The 23,209-nt window shown below is 46.0% G+C and overlaps 1 long non-coding RNA gene across 5 annotated transcripts in view; it reads left to right on the top strand.

The window, feature by feature from the left end:
• LOC114229138 (uncharacterized) overlaps positions 1 to 23,209 on the top strand; it is a 269,792-nt gene that overhangs the window by 216,988 nt on the left and 29,595 nt on the right. For all 5 annotated transcript variants that reach the window (XR_008557616.1, XR_008557617.1, XR_008557614.1 and 2 more), the window contains one exon: positions 2,755 to 2,851. This is a non-coding gene — a long non-coding RNA (uncharacterized LOC114229138). The remainder of the gene's footprint in view (positions 1 to 2,754; positions 2,852 to 23,209) is intronic.

Raw genomic sequence — 23,209 nt, 5'->3', positions numbered from 1 at the left:
AAACCCCCAACCTTGGTGTATCAGGACGATGCTCACTGAGCTACCTGGCCAGGGCTCTGGTCCTCTCTTCTCAGAGACTCAGGCTAGCCTTGATGGACTGCCTCAGGATTTGGGGGAGGAGTGGAAAGGACAAGGAAACTTCTCTCAAGCTGGCCCTTTACATAAGAAGGATCCAGAACTGGTTGGGTCCAGTTGAGCCCAGCAGCCACCCAGACCACAGTCTGAGGTGTCAGACAAGATTTATTTATCTTCCCTGTTCTCCAGCAGTTCCTTCTGCTTATCTCACACGGGCTGCAGGAGCCCAAGCTCCAGGGGGAAAAATGCCTAAAGAGAAAGTCAGCATTGAGCTGCAGTTCCATCAGCCAGTCTGACCGGCTACCTCCCTTCACCGGGAAAACCTGCGGGACTTCAGAAAAATCAATTGATTTCAGCTCTGCTTCACTTCAGTCTCTTTTTGACCTAAGAACTGATTTTGTTGAAGTTGTTTTCAATGCCATAGAGCTTAAAACGGCCTCCAGGGAGCTGGGTCATTGACTAGGTCTTCCTGGAAGTATCTCGAATATGCGGTGAAATTATTTTCTAATAACAACCCAGATTAGCAAACGGGGGACACTCTGGCTCAGTGTTTTATGTCACCCAGTTCTCAGAGTGTGTTTATCTTTGTCCCGAGAATAGTTTTCTTTCTTGTAAGATGTACTGCTGTGTAAAGGTCCTTTATAGACAGAGGGATAAAGCACTGAAATAATGCTGCTTGGCGCATGGTGTGTCAGAGGGGGAGGGAACAGGTGAAAGAAAGCATTTGAAAGCCAGAGCTAAGTGCAGCTCCACACCTGAACTGTATCACAGCTTGCTGAGCCTTTCTCCTCGCCCAGTGGCTCAGCGTTTTGTCTCCCTTTTTCTTTCTCACCCCCTCTGTACCCTCCCACATTTCTCTCTTTCCCTTCTCTCTGGGTCTCTTCTTTTTCACCCAGGGCCAGCCTGCCTCTCTGCTTCTTCTTTCCTCTCTCCCAGCCTCTTCCTCACTGTTTTTTCCCCCCCGCACATTTTCCTTTCTGTTTCACTTCTTTCCTCTTAACTTAATTTGCCATTATTTGAAAACTAAATATATTTACCTCCCTGCTGTATTTTTTGTACTTGTGTTTTCTGTTCTGAATTTGAAGGCAGAGGAAATGAAGAGTTCATATTTTCATATCCTTGGATTTACAAAGAAATTGGAACTCAAACAATAACAGCCCTAAATTCTGTATGGGATTCAGAAGGTTCTTTTTTTGGGGGAGGGGGGGGGGCGGTAAGGGAATTGGGAACCCTTGATAAAGGGAGTTGCTACTATGATCTCTGGGAATGTTAAAGCTTTAATTCTGATTTTTGATGTTGATTAACTTAATGATTATACTGATACTAGAGGCCCAGTGAATGAAATTCATGCATGGGGGGGGAGTGTCCCTCAGGCCAGCCTGCACCTTCTCCAATCTGGATCCCTCTCACAATCCAGGACTGCTGGCTCCCAACTATTTGCCTGCCTGCCTTCCTGATTGCCCCTAACTGCTTCTGCCTGCCAGCCTGATCACCCCCTAACCACTCCGCTGCCAGCCTGATTGATGCCTAACTGCTCCCCAGCCAGCGTGTTTGCCCCTAACTGCCCTCCCCTTTAGGCCTGGTCACCCCTAACTGCCTTCCCCTGCAGGCCTGGTCTCCCCCAACTGCTCTCCCCTGCAGGCCTGGGTCCCACCCAACTGCCCTTCCTGCAGGCCCAGTCACCCCCAACTTCCCTCCTCTGCTGGCCTGGTCACCCCTAACTGCCCTCCCCTGCAGGCTTGATTTCCCCCAACTGCCCTCCATTGCAGGCCTGGTCCCTCCCAACTGCCCTCCCCTGCTGGCCATCTTGTGGCGGCCATCTTGTGTCCACATGGGGGCAGGATCTTTGACCAGATGGGGGCAGCCATCTTGTGTGTTGGAGTGATGGTCAATCTGCATATCACTCTTTTATTAGATAGGAGAGGCCTGGTGCATGGGTGGGGGCCAGCTGGTTTTCCCTGAAGGGTATCTCGGATCAGGGTGGGGATTCCCTTGGGGTGTGGGGCGGCCTGGGTGAAGGGCCTGTGGTGGTTTGCAGGCTGACCACGCCCCCTGGTGACCCAAGCAGAGGTCCTGGTATCTGGGATTTATGTATCTTCTACAATTGAAACTTTGTAGCCTGGAGAGGAGCCAAGCCTCCTGCTCGCTCCGTGGCCGGCAGCCATTTCTTTTTGGGGTTTGCGTATCTTCTATAATTGAAACTTTGTAGCCTAGAGCGGAGGCCTAGGCCAGCCAGGGCTGCAGAAGCTTTGCTTCCTCCATTGCCGGGGGAATACCCTTGCCTCCTGCTCTTTCCAGCTCAGTGGCTGCTGCCATTTCTGTTTGGATTTGTTTACCTTCTATAATTGAAACTTTGTAGCCTTGAGTGGAGGCTTAGGCTGGCAACAGCAGGTGGAAAGCTTGGCTTCCTTTGTTACCGGGGAAACCCAAGCCTCCCTCCTGCTCTCTGTGGCTGTAGCCATCTTGGTTGGGTTTATTTGCATATTTGCTCCTGATTGGCTGGTGGGCATGGCTGGTGGGCATGGCTTTTGGGTATAGTGGAGTTAGGGTCAATTTGCTATTACTCTTTTATTAGGATACTAACTGCATTGCAGAAAATACAAGAGGAAATGCATTGGGAGATCTTCTTTAGTGACCCAATAAGTGGTTCTCTCACTCTTTTTTTTTTTTTTTTTTCAGATTGTTCTATGGGACACAACAAACACAGAACTGGCCTAAAATTGAGAAATTTGAGCTTGAACCTTCGATCAGCTGTTTATTAATTTTCTGACTCCTGGTAAGTCAACCTCTCTGAGGTTCAATTTCCTTACACATGAATTGAAATTCATAAAGTTACTTTTCAGATTTGTGATGATCAAGTAAGACAAGTGATGTCAAAATGTGTGACTTATCTTAGGGACTTAATGAATGTGAGTCGATTTTCTTTCTAGGCCCTTCTGTGCTTCTCTCATTCCATCTGGGACATTTGGAAGCACTTAGGGCTCTGGGACTCTGGGCAGGGGTCAGGACAAATAAAAAAGTCTAAAAACCAGACCATCCTGCAAAACTCAGTTTCAATGTCACCTCCTTCAGGAAGCCCTCCTGACTTTTCACTTCCCAAGTAGGGTTGGGTGGGCTCCCTTTGCCCCCACAGTGCTCTCTCTTTAGCCTGACTCACTTCTCTGTGCCTGTCATGGAACTGTTCTCTCTGCAAGGCATGGGCAATATCTTGCTCATTCCTGTATCCTCAGGGCAGAACAGAGCCCACTGGAAGCCCTCAAGCAATGTGGAGTAAGCCTTTATTGAGCCTGGTGCTGTGTTGAATACTTTACATCTTTACATGTCCTGTCTCATTTGGACTTCAGAGCTGTGTGAGGAGACTGATATTATTATTCTCATTTTATAGACAAGGAAACTGAGTCTCCTAGGGATTAAGTACCTTACTCAAGATCACACATCTGGCAATGGGCAGAGACAGTTTATGAAACCCAGCAATCTACCTCCTGAGCTCATGTGTGTTATCACTATCTCCAACAGCAGAGATAAAGAAAGAATAAACATATAAAAATAAACTAATGAGCCATGTAGCCTTGTAGGGACCACTCAGGGCTTAGTGATATAATTAACTTCAGTTTGAACTTGGTCATAGTGAAGCAATAACAGCCCCAGAGACTAAATTCTTGACACTTTCCTCCACTCTAATAAGAGATTTGAATAGCCTGAAATCCCTTACCTGTCTTGATAAATACAAATACAAAGAAATAAATAATGCAATAGCTTCTTTCCCTTGCAAGGGAGACTTTACAGTCATAATTCTGCCCAAAAGCAAGCAAATTTGGGGAGGTGGAGAAGGAGAGTGAAGTTGCTTCTTAAACAGCCTGAAATAAATTTCCCAGGGTAATTACCAACCAGAGTAAATTCCATACATTTGATTTAATTGGCACCAGGCAAATGAAATAGGGAAGGAAAACATTCTTCTCAAAGTCATTGAGGATGTCTGAGAAGCAAAAGCTGGGAACATCAGGATAACGTAGACACCAGCAGCAGCCACTAGACAAACTTCACATTAGCAGTAGAGGAAGAAAGAACCTCCATTCATTGGGCTTCTCATTTGTGTCAGACACTGTACTCGAAGCTTACATATATTTTCTAATGCAATTTGTATGACTAACTTGAGAGGTAGGTATTATTGGCTATTGCATCTGTTAGTTATTGCTGTGTAACAAACCACCCCCCATAACTCAGTGTCTTAAAACAATAGTTTATTATCCCTACATGTCTGTGGATTGGCTGGAGCTTGACTTGTTCCAGTGATGGGCAACCTTTTGAGCTTAGTGTTTCAAACTTCGCCAAAAAACTGAGCATAACTCGGGTAGTGTGTCCCTTTGAGGAAAAAACATTATTTCGCGATATTTATAGTTTAAATAACATAAATGTTTCATCCTCGGCATGCGGCCGCCTCAGCGGCCGCGTGTCATCAGAAATGGCACTGACACGCGTGTCAGAGGTTCGCCATCAATGGACTTGTTCAAGCTGAACTTGGCTGGGATGGCTTTGCTTTTCATTGCAAGTCTGTGGGGTTGGCTGGTGTAGCCCTGGCCCATATATATTTGTTCTCTCCCTGTTATCAGTCAGTTACATAGACTATGTTCATCCCATGTTGATGGAACTTCCATTCATATATCATCTCCCACCCTTTCCACTTCATTCAAACCTTGGGTTTGCTTGGATTCATTGCATACAAAACCAAGGTCAACCACCATCTCTGCTATCCCTGCCCTCACTCTACTGACCTTCCACCGACAGACCCTCTCAAGCAAGGCTCCCCCTGGATCTCATCACCACCCTATGAATGGTGATTCCTCTCTGGAGCCCCATCTAGGCTCTGCTGTGAGTCCTGGAGCTGTCCAGCATCCTGAAACAACAGACCAGGAACCTGGCATAGTGAATCCAGTTGTAGGCAATTAGACTGCTGTTTTGCAGGCCCCATTGGATTCAGGAAGTTTCTGTTCTGGCTTTCTGCCTCAAGTGCACTTGGGAATGTGAAATACATGGGGAACTGTTAGTATCTGTAAGCAAACTCTCAGGGCTTAAAACATTTTGCTATTGGCCATGTTGAAAGCAAGGGATTACTGTGGCAATTCACACCTCACAAGGGGATTCAGTAAGACTTTTGTGTGGCGCTTTGCAGTTTGTAAGCCCCTTTTACACACACCATTTGCTCCGCACTATAGAGGCAGAATTACTGTGCTCATTGTACAGATGATGCAACCAGGCACCAGAAGATATTTCCTGTTCCGTGGTCATAGAATAAGAGTAAGGGAAGATGCAGGCCTGTGGACTTCTGAATGATTAGTCTTTTTCCTTCCATTTCTCCTCTCAACAAATAGGATGAATTCAGTTTGATGAATTGAATCATAGTTCTTTGGGGGAGGAAAACACATAGCAGTATACCTAAGAAGATTGCAATCATGCATGCGAGTATTTGGTGAGGGCAAGGTAGGCGAATATACAAGCAGGGATAATGGAAGATCAGCTATGAGCTTCATTCATTCATTGATCCAACAAATATATATCAAGTGCCTACTGTGTGCATGGTCCTCTGAATGGCACGAGTGATATAAGAGAAAATAAGGCAGGTATCATCCCTGCCCAGTCTAGAAAAGAAGAAAGTTATTAGAGAAGTAAGTTGGCAATGAAGCTCATAATTATCAGTTTTATTGAATTCTATTAAATCAGCAAATGAATATAATATTAAGATGGAATAATGGGGATTAGTAAGGTGATTTGAAAAGACTTCTCTGAAAATGTGAAGCTTAAGGTAAGCCCGGAAGGCTGAAATGTCATCTGGGCAAAGAGATAGGATAGGGTGTTCCAAGCAGAGAAAAGAGCATTTGCAAAGTGGCTAGAAAGAATTTGGCATGTTGGAGGAACTGCAGAGGCGCTCATGTGGCTGAGGAAAAGAAAGTGTGGGAACGATGGAAGGTGAGACAATAAAGGTAGGCAGGAGCCAGACCATGCTGGGCCTTCTAGGCCCACTCCTTCTTTGTGTTATTAGTTACTTGGCAGAGAGTTTGGCACAAAGTAGGTGGCCATAACGGGATGTCCTGGATTGGATACCCTAGAAAATGACCCTGGGATAAGAAAGTGAGTGCTGGTGGTGATTCCAGGGAGCACCAGTTCATAAGTGGGGAAAAGGGAAGAAAAAAGCCAAAAAGGCAAGACGTGGAGCCAGTTACTACTGTGGGCAACTGGGACTCAGTTTTTCAGGAAACTTCTGGGAGAGAGTGTCCAACATTCCTCAGTTATTTTAACTGAGGGGAAAAGGAGCTGGGGTGTTTATCCACCAACTGCCATCAGTCCCTGGGGGTAGGAGGTATGAGCTGTCACTTCCAGCCTGCCCCGAGGCAGCATCTCAGGTGTGCCAGGCACTGTTGGGGGACACTTATGGTGTCTGCTTCTGTAAGCCAGGTATGTGGTTGGGACGAGGTGAGCAAGGACAAAGGAAGGAGGAGATGCCAAAGATATTGGCAGAAAGGAGAAGGAAAACCCTAACCTTTGAGGGACACCCTCCCTAGAGATGGCGCCAGGGAGCAGTGGCCAGAGGCTTGTTGAGGCCAGAGGAGCAGGCCATCTCCCTGAGGGCTTGAAGGTCATGTTCCCACCTCATGGGGTGGACTTTGCTCCTCAGCTCTCCTCCTGAGGGCATTCACCAGAGGCCTCTCCTCTGCAAGGCTGAGGAGGAAGCCCCAGCTCTGTCCTTTTAACAAGGAGACCTCCCTTCTCAGGCTCAGCCCCTAACCCACTGTGGGACCAAAGACATCCTGTTCCACAGGTGTCCCGCTTCGCAACTGGCATGTGCACCTTCATCTCCCCCTCCCACCTTCCCCCAGGCTCACCCTTTGCTTCTTAGCCACAATCCAAGCCTGGGAAGTGCTCACACTCTTAAGGGAATATGTGGAATTTAGGGACCAGACCAGGGATGTTGGAAATGCCTTCAGAAGCACATTCAAAATAAGGACTTGTGTCCTAGGCGATGAATGAGAAAAATCATATACTCCTCCCTCAGTTTTATGGGTAATAAAACCAACTGAACCTGTTTTTGTAGCTTGTGAAAGGATAGCTAACAAATGATCTCATTTGCTCCCCACAACAAACCAAGGAGGCAAATCCTGCTATTAGTCCCACTTAACAGGTGAAGGCGCCGAGGTTCAGGAAGCGTTAGTGCTTTGCCTCAAATCCCACGGGCAGTGAACAGAAGACACTCGGTGAGTGCTTCTCTCCTACTGACAGAGTGAGCTCTTTCCCTAGGGATACCTCAGCATTTTTCATGATGAAATGACAACCAATTCACTACAGTACTATTTAGCATAGAGATATTGGAAATGATCTGTGTACAACCAGAGGGAATCAAATGCCATGGAGCCAGGCATCTGAGGATTGAGGCCTATCAACCCAGGTGGCTAAATGTAAAAAAAAAGCAGCTTACACAATTGTACTGTAGGTCAAGGTCAGCAAACTTTTTCTGTAAAGGGCTGGATGGTAAATATTTGAGACTTGGCAGGCCATATGGTCTTTTGCCACAGCTACTCAACTCGGCCATCGTAGTGAAAAACAGCCATAGACAACTGATTTGTAAATGAATGGCTGTGGCTGTGTTCCAATAAAACTTTATTTACAAAATCAGGCAGAGGGCCAGGTTTGGCCTCCAGGTTGTAGTTTGTACCGAGGATCCCTGGAGCAGTGAACATGATAAACTATATGACTATTTCTGTCACTAGATGGCGTCCCTCCATCAGTGAGGTGCAGGTGCACTGGAGGCTGGGCTGCTTAACCACAGGTGGGAACTTGGGGAAGGAATAGATTAGGGCAGGAATTGTACTGTTGGAGGGTGGGACTTGAGAAGAGTCTTAGTATAATTCAGATGACAGAAAGCATCTCCCTCCCTCCTTCCCTCCCTCCCTCCCTGTTGTGTTCCAGGCACAGTTCAAGGCAATGGTGTGGCAGTAAATATTTTTCTCTACAAAATAACAAAAAACAAACAAAAAAAATAAAACTTAAACTGCCCCCCCCCCAAAAAAAAATGGCATTTGTTGAGTTCTGTAGTGAAACACTCACATCATGGCTGATTTCAACTTGTCATCAAACTGCTTCAAAGCTCCCAACATTAAATAATTGAGCCAATACAAGTCAGCCTCAGCTTTCCCATTTCTCATGTTGTTTTCACATTCAGCTGGCCAGGTAGATGCTGCTACTACTACTAACTAACATTTGTTGAGCAATTACAATGTGCAGATACTCTGCTAGAGGTTTATATCTATGATCTTATTTTGCAATTCTCACAACTCTGTAGGTACAACTGTCAGCCCACTTTGCAGATGAGCAAATTGAGGCTTTAGAGAAACTCCATATTGGCTCAAGGTGATATCACCAGGATTCAACTCTTGCACTTTGATTCCCGAGGGCAAGCACTCAACTAGACCATACTCCATGCCTCTGCCATGGTTGGGCAAAGTGTAGGTGTTTAAATCTTGGTTTTACAGCTAAGGATTAAGTTTTTAAAAAGGTTAAAAAAGGTGATTCACCTCTCAGACAGCTAGTTGTTGGTCACATTAGGATTAGAACCCAGTTCTTCCTGACTTCAGCATCTATGTTTTTTCCACATGCTAAGGAGCTAGAGAGTTAGCTGAATTTAACCAGTTGTTCCCAGAGAAGGTGAGTTTGAATAGGGATTTGAAGGAGGAGAGGAGCTCAAATGGACAGAGGAGTAAGAGACAGGTATTCTTTTTGAGACGGATGCATGCCCAAAGGGAAGGTGTAGAAAGAAGCAGAAGTACTCACCATCTGAAGGGTTGAGAATAGGTTTTCTTTATTGGGTCAGAAAGGGTAAGCTGGTAATGATGGGGAAAAATGAGAAATCCCAAGTAGAGAGGGGTCTGGTTTTGAATTGCTGAATTAGAGGGGGACACATGATGCTCTTCCAACAGAACAAGTGTGGAGAGCTAGAGCTGCGGAGGCTGATGAGGAGCAGGACTCAGAGCTGACCACTGGGGATCCAGGGAAGCATGAGGTCACATGATGTGTCTGGAAGACAATGACAGGGGAACTGCTAGTACTCTCCCCGCTCTTCACCAAACGGTCTGCTTCCATGGGGGAGATGGGATTCCCAGGCTCCTTAGGATGTTGCATGTAAAGGAAAGGGCATCAGACTAGAAATAAGAAATGTGGATTCTAGCTTCAGCTCATGGCAATTGCACTAATTTCTCTGAGCTTCTGGTTACTCATCTTTAAATTGAAGTCATGGTGGGTCTCTTGTAGACAGCATATACACTGAGTGGCCAGATTATTATGATCTCTGAACGCATAATAATCTGGCCACTCAGTGTATGTATGTATATATATATATATTAGAGGCCCGGTGCATGAATTTGTGCATGGGTGGTCCGGCCAGCCTGGCCACTGGGAGGGGACATGGGCGGTTGGCCGGCCTGCCTGCTGGTCGAACTCCTGGTCGAGGGGACAATCTGCATATTAGCCTTTTATTATATAGGATATACACTGAGTGGCCAGATTATTATGGGTTCAGAGATCATAATAATCTGGCTACTCAGTGTATATGGGTCATGTTTTCATGTCCATTCAGCTACCCTATGAAATAGTGGATGTTAAGACATCTAGTTCAGTGCCCGACACATCGTTGAAACTCTAGTAATCGTTGCTCACTCCCACTTTCAGACACCAATGTCCTTAGGGTGGGCAGCAGTGCTTCCAGGATCTTCCTGGTAAGCCCACACACCAGAGATCCTGTCTAGGCCATGACTTTCCTGCTCCACTGAGCTCCTTTCAGCAAGGGGCTGACTGAACACAAACTATGAGTAGAAACAAAGCCAGGTTTTACCTGTCAGTCTCTGAACATGGTTAGAAGAGACATAAGAAATAATTTTTTTTTACAAATGCACACTTTTCACCCAAGGGAGAAAAACTCACGAGTATAAACATTGAAAAAGTTGACTTCAAACCTTAATCTATTGCAAGCTGGGAGCCCAGGTATATTCATGGGACAACAAAGGTCTAAATATCCTAATTTCCCTTAACTGTCTATAATGGTGAGGTCATCTAGGATCTCATTAATCCAGCAGTTATTAGCCAAGCAATCTGAGTTATCTAGAATACATCTCAGAACCGAGGAAGAAATACCCCTTCCTCAATCAACTTACTCATAGAAGAGAACCTTAGTTCTTCATTCTGAGCATCCTTACTCTCATACTAAATATAATTCCAATAGAATTGTTATCAGGTTTTCCATCCCAGAGGGGTTAGAAAGGATAGTGTGTCTACATTTCCTATAAGCAAATTCTGTGAAAGCAGGAAGAAGGATTTGCTGATTACTTGATAGTGGAGGGAGAGGGTGACAAGGCAATTTCAGAAGTGAAGAATTTGCAGCCATTTGGTATAGGAGCAAATACTTCTCCACACTTGATCGGATATATCTGAGCATAGTCATTCATACTCATAGCAAGCACATCCAAGTCACTTGGAAGAATTTAAATGGTGCTTAGGACAGCAGGGTATTAGTCCATTCATTTCAGAAAGATTTCTCCAGTATGCTTTCTTTTCCTTTTTCTTTTTAGTTTTCCTTAAAAGTACATCCTGTCTTATGGAAAAGGTAGGGTTAGCTAACTGGGGCACTGCTGTAGCATCTTCAGATCCTTCTGATTGGCTATAAAAGGTGACAACCCTCAGTGTAGAGCTGGCTCCCCCCCACCCCCAAATCTGTTCTAAAATACTCTCTCCTTGTTCCCTGGTTGTGGGATTTGATGAGCAAGTTCATTTCCACCTTCTGTTCTTCCTTTGTGCACTGTGATTTTAGGACCCCTTTGAGGCTCGCTTTTCACAGATTGAGGCAGTTTGATTCTTAAAATTCCTGTAGGGCAGTCCATAGAGTCATCTGGCTCCCGCCACCTCATTCCAGCCAGGATGCCTCGATACTGACCAGTGTCATGCTCTCTCTGCTCACTTCTCTGAGTCACCATCATTTGCCCAAATAAGTTAATGTCTCCTCCTTTTCTGCTATGAGTAACCCTTCTAATATAGTTTTTATTCTTCATGATCTTCTTGTAAGAGAAAGAAAGTTCTTCAAAGGAAAATAAAGATCTTCTACTAACTTCCAGGTCTGTACCCCTGTAAGTCAGTAGTGTCTGTGGCCACCATGGACATGTGCCATATCCTGCAGGGTGACTGGCAGCCTCCCTGCTGTGCATTCAGACTCTCCCTGGCACTCAGGCTAAGGCCAACCTTTCCCTGGCCTGCTCCTCTCCCAAGGCTAACCACTTCAGGAGTCCTAGAGCCACACTGTTCTTGCTCAAAGTGGAGCTCCTCTAAAGGGCAGCCTTTGCAGGGGTTCTTTCCATTGTCCTGGCCGACACTCTCTCAGAAGTGCATGTGGTCTGAGCTCTTCCCCTAAGCATCTCTGTATGGGCTCTCCCCAACTACTCCTGCTCCCTTTATCTTTCATAGGCATTTCTCCCAAGAGTGTCCTGCAAATCTAATCCCATCTTGGTTTCTGCTTCTCAGAGAATCAGAACTCACACAGTTTGTAGATATAAAAAAAATGTCAGTTGAGTTGAATTTATTGTGGTTTTATTGGTCACTGGATATAGTCTTCAACAGACCATCTCTCCAACATGGGGGTGCCATAGTTAACATGGTTAATCTTGCAGCAACAGCAATGATTCCTTCAACAAGACTGAACTCTCTCTGGGTGACTCAGGATCATCACCATGGGCAGTTGTTGACCAAGGAGTGAACTCACTGGTAGCAGAATCTGCTGAGATATTTCAGCCTGCTTACCCTTGTATGAGTGGCCCCAGATAGCTGTACTCATTGAGTTATTGTGTGTTTTGTAAATAGTTTTATTTTTCCATCTGCCTTTCCTATCAGTGTTTGTAAATGCTGGAGCTGGGCTGGGCTTTAAAGGTCATTCATCAGATCTTCAGAACACATCATCACCAGGCACAGGTCAAGGGCTGGAATTTAGAGTTAGATGAGAAACAATTCAGGATGGCACTGAGTGGCAGGCTGTAGATGAGGTAGAATGCCCAGTGATCCTTAATCAGCGCCCTGCAAGTGCAGTGCTTGTAATGTTTGGGGAGTCTGTGAGGCCACAGGGCTGTTGCAGCTGCACGACCTGATAGGTTGGTCAGTTGCTTGAAGAACATCACCTGGATGATGCCCATGCTCCTTGCCTGATGGTTCTTCCTCAGCCCCGGCACCAGGTAACTCAGTGGGATTTGATGTAGAAAAAAAGATCCACCAGGCTGGTGTCAGTGACTAACCATATCCGCAAAGCACATCATCATCCACGATGAGCAGGTGGTGGGGATTCTGGTGAAGGGTCTGAATATCTCCCGCCTCAGCCCTCCCCAAGTCTGGAATACTCATTCCATTGAGCTGTTACTCCAGTTTTAACCCCTTCCCCGTGTTAAGTTTGAAAAAATAAATAAATTTAAGAAAACCATTAAAAAATAAACAATGATTTCCCTCAAGGTGGGAGCAAGGTCCAGCTCCTCATTTTACAGATGACAAACCAACTTGACAACATTTCTCAGCAGAGCCATCATGAAAAGGAAAACACAGGAAGTTAATATGTAATGACAGCAAAGAGTTTTTTTCATGATGGGCAGATGTGATCCAATCTGCACCCTCATAGCACCTTCTGGGCCCCATGCCTGAGCCAGTCCACGATGGCAGAGCATCTCCTGCATGTCCACCCAGCTCTCACAGGCAACTCGAGATTTCTGTGACTAAACAACATACTGAAAAAGATATTACTATGAGCTGACTATCAACAGGGACCTCATGCAGCTCATTTAATTGTTGATTTATCCTTTTGAGAGACTAGGAAATGCAGTGACTTGAGAATGGTACCAGGCACGGGCATGAAGGAGGATGGGCTTTTTTGCATGTGGAGAGTAATTGGGGTCTGGGAGCCTGTGTCTACTCCCCGCTCTGTCACTAATGCTCTGTGTGACCTTGGACAAGACATTTAACCTTTTTATGCTTCAATTATCTGCAAAATTGGATAATAATAAATACTACCTCGTTGCATTGTTGTTACAAAGAAGGGAGAGTCTCTATCTGAAAGCATTTTGGAAATAATTTGGCACTATATAAGGATAAGAGATAGTGATTATTAATTGTATTCTGGCACAACCTTTGACAGGATCATGCATTCATTTAGCAAGCATCTTTATAACACTGTCTGACAGTATTCTAAGTATTTCATAATCTTCTCAAAACTATGAGATATGAACACTATTATTATCATGATTTTACAGATGAGGAAAATGTATAGCAGAAATTAAATAACTTGCCCAAGGTCACACATCTGCAGATCCAGGATTCTAACCCAAGCAATCTGCTTTCATAGTCCATGTGTGTCACACTACACTGAGGGACAGAATGTTCTGGCTTTTCTTCAAACTGGAATTTGACTCAGCAAAGTAGGCCTAGGGGCAGAGAGAGGAGAGAGAGAGAGAGAGAGAGAGAGAGAGAGAGAAGAAAGAGAAACAGATTCAAGAGGAAAGATAAAGGCAGAAAGAGGGGACAGGATCTTCATAGGAAGGGCCATGAGGTGGGGCTGAGCAGTCTGGCCAGGAAAGGAATGGTCATCCTAAAACACACTTGGGAAGGGTTGTCTTTCCACTCAGTCACCTGGAAGAGAACAGACAGAGGAGGGAGTTCTTAGGTGTGTCTCCTTGGAATAAGTTTGTTTGCCCATCATCAGAGAGGCTGTCATTCCTCATGATGGTTAACAGGCCATAGAGCCCCATGCTGGTGCAGGGCCCAGGCGAGCAGCTCAATGTGCAGAAAAGGGATAGAGCTACTCACTCCAGTCTAGCTCCTAGCATGTGTCAGCATTGGGAAAGTATCTAAAACGATATAGTCCTGTCCTTAAGGTACTCACAGTCTGGTGGGGGAGGGAGATGGATAAATAAAAAAGTATAATGTCTTAATCATGAGAAGTGATTATGGCTTAGGCAAACTCCAGTGATTTCCCCATTTCTTGGTATCCACATCCTTGTGTGATCACCTCTTTTTGAGAATGGGCTGGATTTACAGATGCGCTTCTAATGAATGGAACATGGCAGTAGTTAGTGATAGGATGCCATTTCTGAGATTGGGTTATAAAAGGGCTGTGACACCTCTCTCTCTGTGTGTCTGTTTGTCTGTCTGTTTCTCTTACATCAAGGGAAACAAGCTCCCACATCGTGAGCAGTCCGGTATCCCCAAGGAGTAGTGAGGAACTGAGGCCCACCCTGTAGTGGCCCACGAGGAAATGAAGCCTATCAGCAACCACATGAGTGAGCCTGGAAGTGGCTCTTTCAGTCCCATTTGAGCTTTGAGATGTCAGCAGACCCTACTGACACCTTGACTGTAGCCTCAAGAAAGACCTTTAGCCAGAAGCATCCAGTTAAGCTGCTCCCAGAAATTGTGGGATAATAAATACTTGTTATTTTAAGCTGCTACATTTGGGGTAGTTTGTTACACAGCAATAGGTAATTAATGCATGATAACACAAACACTTTTCCAAACTATCTTTAGAGAGGGAGCTATAATCAAATTGATAGTTAAAATAACAGATGTTTGCCAAATGCAGAGGGGTATTCCAAACAGTGCGGCAGTCACAGAGGCTAGAGGAAATAGAGTTTGACCTGGCTAGAAAATAGAGGGTGTCTGTAGGTCTGGTGGGGCCACCGTGGGAGAAGTAAGTATATAACATGGGCTAAGGAGTTTTGGTTACAAAAGCAAATTCCACGATTGAATTACTCTCCAGAGATTTGGGTGGGTTATCTGGATGAGGAAGTATGGGAAAGCCAGAGTCTGAAAAATCCTTGGCATAGTGGACCCTTTAAGACTATAAACTCAGCAGCCTTCACTGCCATCGTTTTCAAGGCTACAGTTCTCTTTGCCTCAGGGGCTTTTACTTTATTCCTCTTCTAATCATTCTCTATTGTCATTAATGTTAAAATAAAATGGGATGCATGCTGCTTATTGCATGATTAGGGGGCTCACTGAAGACTTATTGACATTGTGCTCCACCCACAGCCTCAGACATAGATCTGGGGGCTCCTTGTGAAACTGCCAGACTTCATATCATGGATGTGGAAAACGGAGTCTGGGCTGGACCCTGGCCCTCATTCTCGGGCTGTAAAAGGCTCCCACCCCTTTTGCAGCCTAGTAAGGGTTATAATGCAGTGATTAAGAAGGGAGGTTCTGAAGCCAGAGGCCTGAGTTAAAATCCTGGTTTTCAGCACTGTCTTTGTGGGCTCAGATAGATGACTTAACCTCTCTGAGTCTCAATTTATTCATCTGTAAAGCGGGGATTGGATCAGTGCCAACACCACAGGTTGTGGTGGTGATTAAACAAGATGCCATGCCTGGGAGTATCCCTGCACAGGATGTACTTACCAGGATTATCGCTTACTATTATTTGTGATGCCTCGGAAGGTTATTTCCCATTCAGATTCACTTTCGTTGTCTTGCTTTCTCTCTGTTGCTGACTGTAGAATAATTATGTGTATTAATTATGACTCAGACTCCTAATTATGGTCCCAGCACATTATTATCAGTAGCAACCAAAAGAGCTGTCTATGTCTACCTGGGCATAAGAATCAATATACTAGGTGTTCTAGTTACCGTTATCTGTTGCTACATAACGACTTACCCCAACCCCAGCAGCTTAAAACAACACATTGTTACTGTCTCCTAGTTTCTGTGGGTCAGGAATCTGGGCACAACCCAACAGGGTCCTTTGTTTTAGGGCCTCTCCCAGGCTGCAGTCAGTTGGCTGAGGCTGTGGTCCCATCTGAAGGATTCAGGACCTGCTTCCCAGCTCATGTTTGTTAACAGGATTCACTCTTGTGAAGACCATTGGACTGATGGCCTCCGGTCCTTGCTGGCTGTTGACCGGCATCCACCCTCAGTTCCTTATCTCAGTCCCGGAGCAGATCCCTGCCGCTGCCCTGAGCCCATGGAGCTATAAGTATTTGCCACTTGCCCCAGGTTGGTGAGTTCTGGAGGGTAGGAGCTGGGTGGTGTTGCTAGCACCTGGCTTAGTGCCTGGTACCAAACAGGCACTCAGTAAGCATTGATGGGCCTTGGGGGATGCTGTAGCCATTCCCCAGTGGGAGCTCCCAGAGCTGGTTGTTTGTATGCAGCCCTTAGTTCCATGCGCCCATCATAGCACTGGCCACACCGATTACAGTGGATACTTCACTCATTTGCCTCCTGTCTTAGCTTGTACATGCCCTCCGCGCCCCCTCCATCCCCCCAAAGTCGACCTTGAGACAAGGGTGTGAGTGTAAGTAGTTTATGTGGGAGGGGCTAACAGGATGAACTGCTACTGATGAGGAGGTTTCAAGGGGGTGATTGGGGCTCAAGCCCACTGGAGCTATTCTTATTCTCATTTTAAGAGCAGGAAACTCAGGCACAGAAAGGATGTGTAGCTTGTCCAAGGTCATACAAGTAGAAAGTTAATGACTCCAGATAGTCTAGCCCAGAGCCCATCCTCTTACACCCTACAGCATAGTACTTCTCTGACAGTCCGTGTGCCAGGCCCCATGGGAGGTGAGTTACAAATGTGATCTGCTTTCATCTCCCCAGCAATTTGGAAGGTAGACCGTATAGTCTTCGTGTTATGAATAGAGAGATAGGCTCAGAGAGGTAAAGAGGCTTTCCCCGGGCCACACAGCTCATATGTCAGGGGAACTGGATCGGAATACAGTGTGCCCTTACAAGCATATGAAAAAGAAATGAGTCCAAGTTATAGCTCAGATTGTTAAGAATCCTGACAGGAGCATCAGGCGTGATGTAGAAATGCAAGAGTGGGTCCAACTCAGGGGATGTGGGAGGGAGCTGTAGAGAAGATGGGGTTTGAGTAGGGCCTGGAAAGGTGGGTAATGAGGAATAGGGGTGGAAGGGTATCCACAGGAGGGCAAATGCATGAGGCAGGTGAGTTAGACAAGTGGGAGCAGGAAGGTGAGTCAGCTTAGGAAACACGGAGAGCTTCCGGGTCCAGGGGAGGCGTCCCCACCTGACGCGTCAGCGGTGGAAAGTGGTGGAGAGGAGTGAGGGAGCCACAGGGGGCATGAGGAGGGCACACCCATGGCTCCTGCCTGACCCTCCGGTCCTCCTTCCCTCACACCGGCAGCCTCGGGAGACCCCACAGGTCACCTTGGTCCTGGAGTCACATACACGGAGGCTGAGGGGCCTGCTGGGGTCTTGGCCAGTCAGGGCGGCTGGCCTGGGGTCTGCTGATCTGAATTTGTATCAAGTTGAACAGAGGCCCCTCTTGGTTTTCTCTGTGGTCCTCACCTTTACTGAGCACGAAGGAGCGGCCCCGTCGGGAGATGACTGTGGAGAGCTAAGCGTCCCTGAGGGTGCTCGGAGGAACCCCGCTTGTTTCTCTCAGACTGGAATGAAGCGGGGCTAGCTTCGTGGTCACATTGAAACCTCAGCAAGATATTTTAAGAAATAAGTGCAAAGCATTGTAAATTCAGAACTCTCTTTTTTCACAATAAACATGTATTAGTGTGTTGGGAAGGAAAACGGACTAAAGTGTGATGATCAAGATCTGACATAAATACATCTGCACAGACAAAATGTAGACTCAGAAGCCAGGAGAGCCTTCCTCCCACACTGCAGGGGATGTCCCCAGGCCATCTCCAGGGGCAGGGTTGTTGGCACACATTTCTTAATGCCTCCAGGGCCTTATCTTCGCTATGGTGCCAGCAAAACCTCAATTGCTCTGATCTTTGGGCCCAGAGTCAGCTGGAGGAGGTGTTTCCAGCGCCATGTTACAGAAGCCGGGCAAAGCCTGGGTTAGGGCTTCCAGGGGATGGTGCTCTGCGGATTCGGTCTGACTCGGGCTGGTTCTCACGTTCCTGGCTGTGCTCAGCTTCTCATGTTCCATCCTTAGACCCTTTGGCATCTCCTGGTGCCCTCTCTATTGGTCTGTGCTAAGTTTCCCTTTTAACTGAGACCGTCTACATAGTCATGGAATCTGGGTGCTGAGAAAGCCCCACCCAGTACTGACCCTCTGTGCTCCTGTTTTGTCTCCTCTGCCCAGTTCTGTGACTTTCTGGGTGTAAATGATGGTTGATCTGGTTCATAGCAGTTCCTAAGGCTTGATGGATTTTTTTTTTTCTGCTAAAGAGAAGTGCCCGAAAGAGCAGTTGTTACCATGAAACAAGGCTGAAATGCTGGGTGAACATTCTTGCCCATCCAACCAGGGGGAAGGTCACAGGTTAAGTGTGAGTATCTTTAAGTCAGAATGTCACCTCCCAGAAAGTCCTTAATTCTTGGGTTGGTTTTGCTTTTTTTCTGTTTTAATATCTCTTGTCTAGACATCCAGGAGCCTAGTGATACATTACATTGTTGAATACTTTAACGTTTACTTAATAAAGCACTTTTACATATATTAGGGGGCAGTGGCTTAGAACACAGACTTTGAAGACACATTGTCTATATTCAAACTGTGGCTCTGTTATTGCAGGCTGTGTGACCTTGACCAACCCCTCTTTCTGGACTCTTTCTCATATAATGGGAATAATATAGTCATAGACTTTATTATTGACATAATAAAGTCACAGATTTTTGTGGGGATAGATGAGTTATTAAATAAGACCTGCACATAGTAGGCCTACATAAGTATTAGCTACTTTTATTTGTATTAGTAGTATTACTATTATTATTTACTCTTATGGCCAACTGGCAGGGCCCAACTAGTGTCTGACTGGATCCAGTCCCTAGACGTCACTTCTCAGACGGTACTCCACATAACACCTGCATCTAAATTACCTGGGGAATGTGCAAAAGAATAAATGCCTGGGATTTCCCAAGACCTACCAAATCAGAGCCTTGGAAGGTAGGCATGAGGAATCTGAATTTTTAACAAAGGCCCCATGAATGCTTTTGCATCTTGAAGTTTCAGAATCACAGTCCTAGGTTGTAAGCTCCATTCAGGCAAGGATCTAAATTATATTTTTCAAGTAGACAATCTTTGTTCCTCCTCTCCCTCCTGCTAGACACATAGGAAGAATCCATCTCCCAATTCCTTGCAGTTAGGTGAGACATGCACTGATGTGTAGCTAATGGGCTATAAGTAGAAACAAATTGTGTTACTTCTAGGCAAAATTATAGAAGAACAGGGGTAGTTCTCCGTGTTCTTCTCTTCCCTTTCTGTCATCCTGGCTCCCTGAGTGGCTGTGTGGAATAGAGCCCCCTCACAGAGCCACTGTGGAGATGGACTGTGAGTGAGAAATAAAATCCTGCTATGTTAAGCCCTGGAATTTCAGGATTAATTTGTTATTACAGCATAACCTAGCATTATTATCCTCACCAATACACAAGCTAAATTCATCATCTTTCAGTTGAGTGTTGGACAATTGATTTATTTTCCATTAAGACATTTAATGAGATTTGCTTCAAGCTCCAGTAATGGTTGCTGCTGAAATATATCTGACTGCAGTGGACACAGCTGGGACACCTATGATGTAAAATTTAAGGAAGTTCTCACTTATAGGTTTGTGCAAGTACAGGGTTCGCCACAGAGAGTGAATGCCTCCTAAAATTTTATACTATAGGTGCTTCTCTTGCCTCACCCTCATCCTGACCTGGCATTGGAAAGGCCCAACCTATTAATCTAAACATTGCTGTGGAGAGCAACTGCTTTTTAAAGGAACAAATAACAATGATTTGTAATCTCACCCCTCCTTCATGCAACAATGACTTTCTAAGACCCACATGCCAGAACTAGGCACTGTCCCATTCCTTGAGGAGGTCACATTCAAATGAGGCAGGCCAATAAAGGCAGCAGGTGTCGTTGGTTCTGAGAGGGGGGACAAGCTAAGAGCTCGGGAGCCTGGATAAGACAGGGGCTGCTCAGCTTGGGCTCTGAGGACAGCTTAGTTCCCATAGCAGATGATGATGTGAAAATGCCACACAGAACAGTGCCGCCTGCTGTGTTTGGAAAAGGGTTGGATGGTAGTGACTGATGACAATTGTTCAAATGCCCCAAAAGGCTGATGATTTGTAACTGGAATCTTACAGACATTCCAGCACAGACGTGGTCTCATTTTCTAGAGAAGGTAGTTCCAGACACTCATCCATTGAAGAGGCACGTGTCAAGTGCTGAACACAGTGCCCAGCACCATGCCTGGTCATAGCAAGTGCTCAGGGAAGGTCAATTCTTCTCCCTCCTCCTACACCATTGGCTGGAGTTGAGTTGTGGGAATGGTCAAAAGGATAGAGGCAGCAAGACGCTTTATAATGAAGACATTAATAACATTAAAATAGTCAAAATAATAGTAATTGAATACTCATGATTTACCAGACATGGATCTAAGCACTTTACTATTACCTGCAGGAACTCACCAAAAACTCAACGAGGGAGGTACTTATGCTTCTCCTCTATGGTTGCTGTGATAAATCGCCACAAACCTGGTGGGTTAAAACAGCACAAACTTATTATTCTGCAGTTCTGGAGGTCAGAAGTCAGACATGGAGCTCACTGGGCTAAATTTAAAGTGTTTGGAGGGCTCTCTTCTTTCTGGAAGCTCTAGGAGAGAATCCATTTCCTTGCTTTTTCAGCTTCTAGAGGTCACCTGTGTCTCTTGGCTCGTGGTTCATTTCATCTTCAAAGCCTGCAATGCCGGCTGAGTCTTTCTCCTGCTGCCATTTCTCTGTTCTCTCCTGCCTCCCTCTTCTCCTTTTAAAGATGTTCTGATTACACTGGGTCCACCTGAATCATCCATGCCACTCTGTATCTTAAGGTCAGCTGACGAGCAAGCTTAATTCCATTTGCAACCTGACGTACTCACAGATCCTGAGGAATAGGACATGAACATCTTTGGGGGGTGGCATTCTGCCTACTAGAGAGAGTGCTGTTAATGAAAGAGGTGCAGTTAAAGGAAAGACAAAGACCGCCATGGAGAGTGGAAGAGTGATCACCGAGTTTACTTATTTACCAGCTAAGGGAAGACATGCTGGGGAGAAAATTCACCAAGTGGCTCCCTGAAGGGACAATGTCAAGGAATTTTATGTGCTAGGAAAGGAAGGTTCATTGTGATTATGCTAATTAAGAACTGTAGTTTGCATCCTGGATTCGATGGCGAACATGGCTGGTTAAATGTCTCACTGTATTGGTCAAGAAAGAGAATTCACTTAGTTCTCTGCAGGGGGTCCTGTCCTGGTCATTCCAAGTCCGTGGCTGTTTATCAGCTGAAGCTGCTAGAGCCAGTGTGGGGACACACAGCACTCAGTACTGCTCCAGGTATAAAGGTGCTCTTTTATTTATTATTGCTCCCAATTTACAGATGAGGAGCCTGAGACTTAGAGAGGTGACATAGCTTGTGCATAGTAGAGCCAGGATTCAAACCTGAATAGTCAGATGCCAAGTCTCCCTTCTTAACCACTCACTCCAGGTCCCAAACTCCAGGCCTGGCTGGCTCTCTTCTGTATCCACCCAAGCCAAGGGAAGAGGCTGCGATGGGGAAGTTAGCAATGGTACTTTCTGGAGGTCAAGAGGCTCAGATGGGAAAATCAATGCATAACCCCGGAGTTTTGAAAAAATGCATTTCCTGAGTGAATGGGAACATTTGCAGATGAAACTCACCAGCCATCAGGCAGTAACTCTAGCAGCAGAAAACATGATCAGCTTCTGACATTAACCTCGGGGCAGAAAGGAGTAGCTCATTAAGCTCTGGTGGGATGCTGACAGACACAGTCATGAGGCCATGCTTATAAAGGACTTACAGTGGGGACCAGTGACACCTCATTACAGGCGCCCATCAAGGGCCTGTTCTTCCCTTTTCATCTCCCACCATCAATCTTCCAGGGCAGAGCCTGTAATTAGGACCTGTATTGACTCTTGATCAATTTGTTTTGTTAGGCCGAGGAAGAGCACTTCTGGTTATGTGCACATTGGAAAGGTTGTCACTTGAAAGTGGGTGGGTGTGTTGGGGGTGGGGGCAGTTGCTGGTGGTGGGTGGTACACCTGGGATTCCTGGCTCCGCCTGTAGCCATAGAAACGTGCCTGAGGGACTCACTTCCTCTAGGGGCAATCATGACAGCTAGGACGCACCCTTCCGTGAGATGAGCTGGGATTTCTGATACTGTCACTCAAGGATCACATAGCATTGCCAGCTGCCATTTACCGTGCGTACCCATCTGTGAGTCAGGCACTGCGCTGCATGTGAGTTAATTCTCACATGAAAAATGGAGGCTTATTGTGAAAAAGTAACTTGTCCCCATCAAGAGAGCCTGCGAGTATTTTGAGGTTGTCTTAAATACATAATGACATTTAGACCAGAAGTGGGACAAGATCTTTGCTATAGCCCAATGGGTGATGCTGCCATGTCTAAGGAAAATTGTCATTAATTGGGTGGGAGAGGGCGGCTGGGAACAGTCCCATCCTAGCAAACAGGGGCCCTGGGGGCCAAGTTGGCTGAGGATGCGCTCCTCCCCACCAGCCCCGGGGGACTGTTGCCAGGCTGTCAGAGTGCTTGTCTGCTTGTCTGCTATGGAGATAGCAGATAAGCACCTCCTTGGGAGACAGACCATCTGACCCTCTGCTTCCAGCTTGTCACACATCTTGATCACAAACCCAGCTCTGCTTGCACTGAGCCCATGGTCCCATGACAGCTGTCTGGTAATGAATTGTTCTCCTGTGTAGATTCTCTATGGATAGATAATGGCTGATTTTGCCATTGCACTTCCCACGTGAATTTAAATGTTTGCATTCGGTGTATGCATTGGCTTCTGGCAAGCTTAGAATAGGAGTCTAACCCCAAGGGATGTTCACACCCATTATTCTGGACAAGCCACAGGAATACCATCTGCAGCAGGAATGGCTCATGTCTCAAGTCATGGAGGAGAGTGAGGGACGGAGAAGGTCCCTGCTCACTCAGCAGGTCTAGAGGAGCAGTGGCAGGGGCTGCTGTGCCCATGATTGAGTCACTGTGCCCCTGAGGGGGGCCAGCTGCTATTACTGACACAAAATAGTGCCAGAAACTGTGTGTGATCCCAAAACACAAATGTATGAAAATAGCATTCCCTGTGGAGGAACATCAGCTCAACCAGGGAGAGAAAAGCC

Source organism: Eptesicus fuscus, chromosome 12 (genome assembly GCF_027574615.1).
Source record: "Eptesicus fuscus isolate TK198812 chromosome 12, DD_ASM_mEF_20220401, whole genome shotgun sequence".
Lineage (NCBI taxonomy): Eukaryota > Metazoa > Chordata > Mammalia > Chiroptera > Vespertilionidae > Eptesicus > Eptesicus fuscus.
The sequence above is the reverse complement of the archived record's forward strand: the minus strand, read 5'-3'. Positions and strand labels throughout refer to the sequence as shown.